Source organism: Rhamphochromis longiceps, linkage group LG15 (genome assembly GCF_057381845.1).
Source record: "Rhamphochromis longiceps isolate RC_006_pf linkage group LG15, R_longiceps_female_GT1.1, whole genome shotgun sequence".
In the NCBI taxonomy this organism is placed as follows: Eukaryota; Metazoa; Chordata; class Actinopteri; order Cichliformes; family Cichlidae; genus Rhamphochromis; species Rhamphochromis longiceps.
Window position 1 is genome coordinate 18,305,246 of NC_140571.1, and position 10,303 is coordinate 18,315,548.

Sequence of the window (10,303 nt, forward strand, 5' to 3'; positions counted from 1 at the left end):
ATTAAATATGAAACAATTGGCCCATGAGTACAAACAACTATTATTAAAAACGCGTGTTATCCACTAATTAGACTGAAACCACCATTGTCATTTTTTTCTTTTTGCTCAGCTAGCAGATGAGCTAAACAACAACAACAACCTTATTCATGATGAAAGCAGGACACCAACTGCTGGTAAATAGTAAGCATAACAACTCATAGTTGACCTCTTCAGATTAATCTGTTCTCGTTCACAATCATCTGATAAGAAGTTAAAATAGTCATGCTGACAACATGCAGTGAGCATAAGAAAATTATTTGACTGGGCGTTTTAAGCATAAAGCCATAGCTTCAAATTATTATTACCATTATTTTATTTATTTATTTATTTATTTGGTCAGCTCGTGTTTCTAGTTTTTTTTTTTTTTTTTTTTTTTTTGCCTGACGTCTTAAACGATCTGTCAGTTATTTTGTGAGCTGATTTTGATAATGATAATATTCCCATTCAGATCTTTGCCAAGTTTAAATTTTTTAGATAATTGGAGCCCAAGTGTGTCTTTGGACTGTGGGAGGAAACCGGTGTACCCAGAAAAAACCCCACAGAGAGTCCCCAACCTGAAAGTGACTTGAACCTCAGATCTTCTCGCTGTGAGGCAACAGTGCTAACCACTGCACATAATAGAGTTAAGGTGATATTTATAATGATTACATGGTGTAATGTCAGAATGACTTAAACACAGAGTGGGGCAGAAAACTTCGGGCCTCCTGGCTACATCTAAACAACAACTCTCAGAGTGTAAACATGCTCCAGGGGCCCTGTCTGGCTCTGAGTGCCATTAAATCAGGATCTACCTCTCCTTCACCTCGCCAAGATTTGGGGTGTAATAATATCTGACCTTTCATAAGATGTACATTATTTTCTAATCTCTTCAGTGATCTCTTGCCTCTATTTCACTACTAGCCAGAATATATTTCCTAATGCACAATATATTTGAAGACAAGAACAAAAATGAGTTTCTTTTATGACTAATGATTAAATTGCATCTGTGTGTGTGTCCTCATAGTATGTTGGTTTGACCATAATTATGATCAGCAACATCTTGATCAGAGTTTTAGCGTGAAGTCATGGTTTAAAATTACAGTAGAGCCAAGTCTCATGGCAAATTACGAAGCATGAAAGAAATACCACCTCTTTATTTGTGTACATGGACACAAAAAATATTTCATCACAGAAGTCAGAGCGACTCTGGAGGGACGTTTCACCCATTCAACTTATTGAAAAGAGATGTGAAGCAAGTGGTAAACATTGTATTTTAACCTAAAGCATGATGTTTTACTAAACCTAATTGAATAGTTTTATTTCAAAAAACCTAACCAAACATCAAACTACAACACAAAACTGAAAATGACATTAAAAATCTCAAAACTAAGGACAAAAAGAAAACAGAAAAAACATTTTATATTAGAATTCTCCTCTCTTGCAGATTTAAACAAAGACTTTGAAGCACAACGTGTTCATGTACATATGTTTTTATATGAACAAGAGTATTTCACAGACTGCTGTGAGACTGTTGCACTGTAATTTTCCAAGAAATAAATGTATGTCAATGCAATATCCTCTCCAGTGATAGAAATGTTCTGGGCAGGTGGATGAAATGAAGCCCAGTTGGTTAGTCTGTTAGTTAGAAACCCTGTAGACAAGTCATAATAATAATAATAATAATAATAATAATAATACAATATTTGCAGCTGTCCATAAACTCATTATTGTTGACTCTGTATTGCAGTCATGAAACATTTAAAGAGAAAGACTTTGTTTGTATGTTACACTATTTAGTTGCCCCTTTGAACGCAAGAGGAGAACAATTGTAACATTAAGCCAGACTAGCACAATAATAAATTGAGTTTCTGAAATTGCTAACCCCGCTGCATAACTACACAATTAGCATGTAGCCTTTATTAATGTAATTCAAAGTTGTAGTGTTATGTGTAGTGAGTAGCGTTTCCTCCATACGGAATATTTGTTTGCTGTTTCAAAGAATTATGAAGTGCTGAACATTACTGTACACGGACAAGACAATGACTGTTTGCAGCAATGTGTGAGAATTCAACCCTTAGTTCTGCAATGTTTCATTTTATTCACCACATTGATCAAAAACCTCCTGACACGTTCACTTGCCAAGACACAAAATCTCGCAAGTCACACCAACCAAGCGGATCCTAATTCTCACTTTGATGGAAAATGTAAGCCTGGCACCTTTATCTCCATCTTCAACGGATTCTGCAGTGTTTGATTTAATAACACCCTGAGACATTAAACAGAGTACAGTTGCAGCTAAACCCACTGAACTGAGGTAAACCAGTGATGCTGATCTGATCAGGGGCCCGTTGTGCTTAAAAACATTGTATCTTTGCGGATTCTGGTGGGAACTTCCATCTTCAGCAACCCGCACCCTCATATACACAATCTCACACTCAAATACATCTCGACGTCTGTCGGTTGTACACCAGCTGTACACAGGTGGATGGTAGAGGCTGTGTGTGGAGCAAGTGGATTATGAGGAACGGTAATTGGATGTCCAGAGAAGCTGCCCATACGCATCTGTATGTGTGTGTGTGCGTGTGCTCTGTCTGGAGTTCATCATGTTCTCATAACGGTCAGTTAGGGTTGTCCGCCAGGCTCGATCTCCTGTCGGGATTGTAAATGTTATTGATCAGACGCATGCACCGCATCCACAACGAGAGCTGAGACACTGTTTTCACTGTCTCTCTCTCTCTCTCTCTCTCTCTCTCTCTCTCTCTCTCTCACACACACACACACACACAGGCGTACAACTCATTAGAAGCCGTACACACTCATAGACATATCCTCATTAACACTCCCTAGTCACACACACTAAACATCCATACACATCTAGTTGGCAGACAGCACACACACACTCGTGCACACACAGACTGGTTTTGTTGAGTGAGATGAGGAAGAGTTATGGATGGGGGCACAAAATGTGGACATGAATGGTGTGTGTGCAGCATGTCAGCCTGTGTGAGTGTGCATGGTCATGTGTGTCTGTATCGCGAGCATGACATTTGTGTTAGTCTATGGCTATGCGCAGCAGTGTGCTTCCGAATGTGTGTGTGTCTGAGTGTGTGTGTGTGTGTGTGTGGGGTGCATGTCGGAGTCTGTCAGCCCCAGCATCTCGTGTCAGGGCGAGAGGCAAGACATTAACAACTTCTGTCATTCTGCTGACAAAATGGTGGCAGAAGATTTCCCATGGTGCCCTGATGACTGCTGGCGTTTGTCAACAAGCCCTGTCACCGCCGCGATGAGGGGAGGGTGAGGTGGTGGGGAGAAACGGGGTAGAGGGAGTGGGGGAGGGTTAGTGACAGGCCCCGGACCCGTTCCCATGAGCACCGGGGAAAGAGAGGTTTTGTGTGTCTGTGTGCGAATGTGTATATGTGTGTATATGACTGTGAGAGTGTGTGTATGTGTTTGTGTAAAGGGAGGAGGGAAAGTTGGGAGGCAGGAGGGAGGGAAGGGCTGTCTCTCAGCAGCTTTCATACATAGACCATGAAAAAAACCAAAATGAGCTGTCACTGCAATTCCCAGGATGCCTTGCTGTTTAGCATAGCAGTAACAGCAGCAGCAGCATGAACATTGTGTGTGTGGGCCGGTAAGCTGATAAGCTATCTCTCTCTCTCACACACACACACACACACACACACACACACACACACACACACACACACACACACACACACACACACACACACACACACACACACGGATAATTAAGCAGAGCAGAAGCTCCCCCTGACGCGAGGCAGAGCTCATCTGCATTTTGGCCTCCGGCACGCAGTTAGGAGCAACGCCTGATGGAGGGAGAGAGAGAGGGCAACCGAGGGAAGGAGAGAAGGATGGTGGGAGGCAGGTAGAGGGAGAGAGTGAGGGAAAGAGAGGGTGAGAGCAAGAGGGAGAACCAGGGTAAGGAGCCAATTAGCCAGCTGGATGGATGAGTGACTGACAGCGCTCTTGACACACTGCTATCTGGGCTTTTCTGTTGCGCACACACACAGACACACACGCACGCAAACACCTTTCTCCCCATCTCTCCTTCCTTCTTTCCATCCATCTCTCTCGTCTCAGCCTGCTCCTCTCTCTATATCTGTTCATGCTGTGTGGGTGTCTCTTGTTTTTACCTGCATCCCGTGCTCTGCACAGAGCTCACGGTCCAATCACATCCCCCTGCCGCGCTCCGATGTCCAATGACCTTGCCCAATGAGCGCACCCACAGTGCTGCGGGTCCCGCCTCTTAGGTGTTGAACTCAAAAGGGGGTCAAAGGCCATCACTCCCACCGTTCTGCAGACATAAACTGAGAGCTGAAGTCGTGACATTGCACCTCACGGCAATCTCTAATTTATTTATTTTTAAATAAATCTTTGTAGATCTTTATGATCAAATGAAATATGTTCTTGGGGATTATGTTCTATAGTCTTCAACAAATTACCCTTTGTAAAAGTTATCATAACAAACTTAATCCTAGTCATTTTAACAAGGATAAATAATGATTAATTCATCTGGAAACAAAAATCTACAGCTTACAACAAGAATCTACAAACACAACAACCCAGCTACTTAGAAAATCCCAACATGGCTTCACACATGTCGATAGAACATGACAAAGCTTTCTTCAGATTTTCTTTTTGATGTCTGACAACTTCCACAGACTATTCCTCCTTGTCCTACAGACATACATGAACTACACGCAACCCCTAGACTCACTCGTGGACTTTTCTTTTGAGTCTGTTTAGCTTGTTTGTGGGATTTAATGAAAGTGACGTAAACAAATGAAAAAACAACAACAACAACAAATACTGAATAAACACTGATATGTAATGGATGCTCTTGTCTCACCTTGCGCTAAATCGAGTTTGACATTACAGAAATAGCGATGACGCTGCTGATTTTCCTCTTTGAGTTTTTTTTGCCAGTTGAGCTATTTTGGACTCACACCTTTTTGGAGCTGCTGTATGAACCTCATTGTAGGTTCAGTTTACGTTTTTTCATGCCAGCAGTGCAATGTGTTGTTCAAGATGTTTCCAGTCATCACGGGGTGTGTAGATTGCTACTCATCCTCCTTTAAATCTTGAATGAATGGGACTGGTGGTTTAGGCTAATTTGATTAGGCAGAAATGTAAACACTGTAACTAGACTGAACATACGGAAATATAATTAATAAAATCTCTGTATTGCTCAAAAACTCATTTCCAGTCAGTACTGCAGAAAATGGTGGCAGGAAGGTGTTGACGTGACAGATTGCTGACCATGCACTAATCAAAGTTCTCTGAGAAAGTTTTTGCAGTTTTATGAAGAATCCCATTTTGAGTTTGTGCAAACTGTAATGCAAAACTACCGTACCAGAACACAAACTGGTAGAAATAATGCAATTTACCAAAAGTTACCAGAAATCTGGTAGATAAGATAGCCATACACGTAGTGACATCACCACTGGTTTATGGAGTACAATTTTATATCCTTGAGTTTGGCCATCACCATCATGTGCAAGGAGTCGATCCAACTGGACAGACACGACTCATGCATATGGCAGTGAGACCCTAAAGAATGCCAGTCATTATTATCTATTATTACTCTATCAGTATGATCAATAATAATAATAATAACTGCACTAATTACTCTTTGAATTTAGCAATTAAGTACATGAACTCAGTTTAACCTCACAGCTGAGGTCGGAAATGATTGGTTTATTACAGAATATGGGTTGTGTTTGGCATCTGGGCTTCAAGCCCATATAACTCCCCGCAAATATGCAGGCCAGTCTCGTAGCAAAACATGAAAGCAATCATGCTGATGGGCACTCATCTATTATGGTGCAGAGGAAGTGGGCATCTGCTGTACTTCAAGCCAAACCATGATCATTTTCAAAATCTACTCAAGCCCATTTTAGTCCCTTAACCCATCCCAGTTGTTTTTCACCAAGCCACATATAGTTAACTAATAGCATATTTAAAAAATGTACAAATGAAGTCAGAAGTCTGTGACGCACGCAGTAAGAAGTGAAATGATTCACTCCACCACCGGTCCTTATGACTTCCTTTCAATTGCTTTTTAAAGTGGAACATTCATTTTGTGTACGTGGAAGAATCTGTACAATTGAGCGGAGACTGATCAAAGTCATTTTCAGGGACATGACAACAATGCTGAAAAGTTGTGTCCACAAATCTAAATCTGTAGATTAAAGATTTTTGCACAAATTGGCATGAGACTGCGATCAAATATGATACACAGAAATTTAAGAAGTGGTGAGTAATCATCCCTCTAGAGGTTACAGGTGGATTCTGGGGAGGTGAAGGGATTGAAACAGCAGGCAGCGATTCTGTTTGGCAGCAGCGCTGACATGAGAGTGATGGGGAAATTCAACAGCTTAAATAAAGCATTACATTGAGAGGGTGTATTTTGCATATAATGAGAGGAGTGAAGTGTGTATGACATGGTGCAGCTTGAGTTGCTTGCTTGAGTATGAAGGCTTCCTACTATTAAGAAAATGTTAGGTGATTGAAAACTTGTGTAATTTGTGTAATAGACATTCATGTGTAAAACATGATCAGCTTCCAGGTCAGAAAAATGTACCTGTTAAGGAAGGCCACCAGATGGTGATAGCTATGGTTGCAAAAAGGTGCAAAAATGTATTCCACTACAGATTACAGAATAAATGCCCCAAAATGTATTTTGTAACATATTCCATTACGTTACTCAATGAGAGTAATGTATTCTGAATACTTTGGATTACTTAATATGAGTTGACATGGGCCGCAAGATTGAGACACAGGCATTAGAGCCTCTAATTTAGAGCCTCTTGATGCGTGTTTTGTTTGGGTTTCCACCGGCGTGGAAACTAAAAATAGAGCATGTGAAGCAGGAAAATACTGCTGTGTAATCCATTTATTTCAGCAAAGTAACTGTATTCTGAATACCACCTTTTTAAACGGTAACTTTAACGGAATACAGTTACTCATATTTTGTATTTTAAATACGTAACGGCGGTACATGTATTCCGTTACTCCCCAACACTGACTGTGTGTGGATGCAAGAGCAGGACCACTTGTCATTGTGCCCAGCGCTAACGCGTTAAAGAGCTAACCGCGCTAAAGTGTTGACGCCCTGCAGCCCCACGCACGGGGCGATCCGCGCTAACTCGCTAACGGAGATTTGCCATGTTAATGCGGTTATGGCATTAATGTCATTTTAACGAGATTAACGCTGACAGCACTAATATATACATATGTTAACCCCTCGGCCCATAGATCCTCTGGGTTGTAGCACTGTCTCTACTTTTCAAAGTAATTCAATTTTATTTATACAGCGCCAAATCTCAACAACAGTTGCCTCGAGGCGCTTTATATTGTAAGGTAGACCCTACAATAATACATACAGAGAAAAACCCCACAATCATATGACCCCCTGTAAGCAAGCACTTTGGCGACAGTGGGAAGGAAAAACTCCCTTTTAACAGGAAGCAACCTCCAGGAGAACCAGGCTCAGGGAGGGGCGGCCACCTGTTGGGGAGAGAGATGTGGTCACCCACTCGAAGCATTGAACTAAACGGGCACCGAAAAAACCTCATGTTTAGGGTGAATCCAGACTGTAATATACCTCCATCTTTTATGTACAGTTTATGGCTTAGCGTTAGACCTCATTGGGCACTAAACAAACTATTACCGTGAACTTTAGGCTGTACCATCTGTGAGAAGTTAAAATTACAAATCCCTTTGCTGAACCTTTCAGCGGCACTTCCCTTTGAGGTTTCACTGACTATGTAATTTGTCGCTCTATATATGCTGAATGTAAAACTTTGTAAAAAATGTAAAACAACGCTCTAGTTATTCTCCAGTTCAGTCTTTGAATCCAGTTGGGTTCAGCTTATTCCCATTTTGGACCATTTTGATTACATTTTGTTAAAAACTAAGCATATAGAAGCAGTTTGTAAGGTCAGTTAATATAAAACAACTGTTAGTCAGTATCAGTTTAGGTGAATTAAATCAGTTCTGTTTAAGGTCTTTAACAGATTAACTTATTAATTTACACCACGAAAATCTATTAAACCAGGCATCCACCTATGTATGCCACCTCATGTTGAAATTTGGTTAAATATGATAAAGCCTGTTAGAACCAACTATAAACCTGTACATACCATACATAGCACAGAATACAAGCGGTGAAAAAAGCTGGTACATCCACACATTAACAGGGACTTGTATCAAAAGTGGACTTGTTCCTCACTAGAGAAGTTCACAAGAATCTCCCCACACCACCTAGAAAAATTTGATCCAATATTTAACCATTATTATTATTATTATTATTATTATTATTATTATTATAAACAATTTTCTGTTTGGGCCTGTATCAACTCCTTTTGTTAACGCAAATTGATATTTAGACTAAAGACAATGTTTTTAAGGATGCAGATGGAAATATTTCTTTATTATTATTATTATTATTATTATTATTATTATTATTATTATTATTATTATTATTATTATTATTATTATTATCCTGCCAGATCTGAACTCTTTCAGAACTTGCGGTATCAAATGGGCTTTTAAACATAGCCCCAAGAGTCTGAAAATTGGTTTGTAAGGCCTGTCCTGCTGGTCCAGATGCTAAAAAAATGAAAAAGAGTGAAAAAGAGGAAGAATCCTACTGTAAATAATTTCTTCTTTGAAACATTGAACAGTGCTACTTTTTATGGTTTCTATTATTTGTACATACGATCTAAACAAGGGTACGACATTCAACACAAGGGAATTACGTGCTATATTTATTTTTTAAAATGCTTTTGTGTCATCAGCGCACGGCTTTATGTTAAAGTAAGACATAGTTGGGCTATATATACTGGAAATTGAAGCTTGCCACCGTTTCCCAGTATCACTGTCTTGTTTTATGTCTAAGCACAGTGAATTATTTTCTGCATTCTTTCACGTACGTATTTACACTGGCTTTGGTGGTGCAGTGTAGTCATTTCTCAGAGGGAGTCTGTTAGAAAACCTGACACCAAAGTTCCACCAGCAAAGTGGTTTTCTTCTTTTTTCTTATGTGTGCTGTGATCAAACATACTATCTTCATGCTGCTTCCTCCCATCATTGCATGTGAAAGTACACAGTGTGCACTTCTAGAAGGATTTCTCCCCTCTCTAGTCATTTTACTGACTTTCTTTGGGAAAAAAAAAAACTAAAGAAGCGCTGGCAGTGTACAATGACGTGCAGCAAAGGAGAGAACTTGTGTTTCCATTGAAACCAGAGGAATTAAAAGCTAACCATTAGTGATGCATGAATTCCACACAGTGCTCTGCAATTTTGTGGGGGAACACATTATACCTTCTAGCATATTATTAAGATGTACTCAGCTGTAATATTACAGAAAGCTACGTCAGATTTGAAAATTCATCTATCAGAATTTGTATAAGGGCACAAATGCAAATAAAGGGTAAGCTGTTTTTCAACTGTACTGTTTTTACTCTATATGTTCTCCTTGTCGCGTCATTAAAAACTGAAGTTGCCACTCCTGATTTTCTCTAAGGTTAGGATATTTACACAGTGACTAACTCTAAGAGACGCTCTAACATAAATCTGAACTCTTAACAGTGTTATAATGACAGTGTGACAACATATCTTAATAATTAATGGTGGAATTAAAGCTATTGCACAACAGCTGGCTCCTCGCTCTTGTTCTGCTACACTGATAGCCAACATGACACCTGTTCTGGTGCTCTTTAAGTCATCATGCATAAAGGAAAAGGCTGATAAGAAATGAGTAAAAGTGACACCTTATATGAAACGAATAGTAAAAAACAGGAACCAGATATAAAAGTCAAATTTCCAAAAATAGAAATACAGCATCACTAAACACGCATGCAAAGAAAGACACTTATTTGTAATTTAATAATTAAGACCTGTTCTAAGACCTCAGGCAGAGGTCTGTTTATTCTGATCCAAATATTAATGGGAGAAACATTTGCTTTTCCTTTTTTAGGAACACAAACTCTGAGATACAGTTTCACCATCTGTCCGCTTTTGCCGGTCACAAGAGTCTACAAGTGAAAATCAATGACGAGATAAAGGAATAAATTCAAAGACTATCTGAAGGAATGAAGGAGCGTCAGATACCTTAGGCATTGCAAACTGATGTGAAAATGCTGTGGCTGCAAATGAAGCCAGTCATTAATTTCCTGGGTATATCATAACAGTAAAAGTGAATGGAGAAGAAATGTAACTGTCATAATCTCCTTTATGATTTGTAAACCTAAAACTT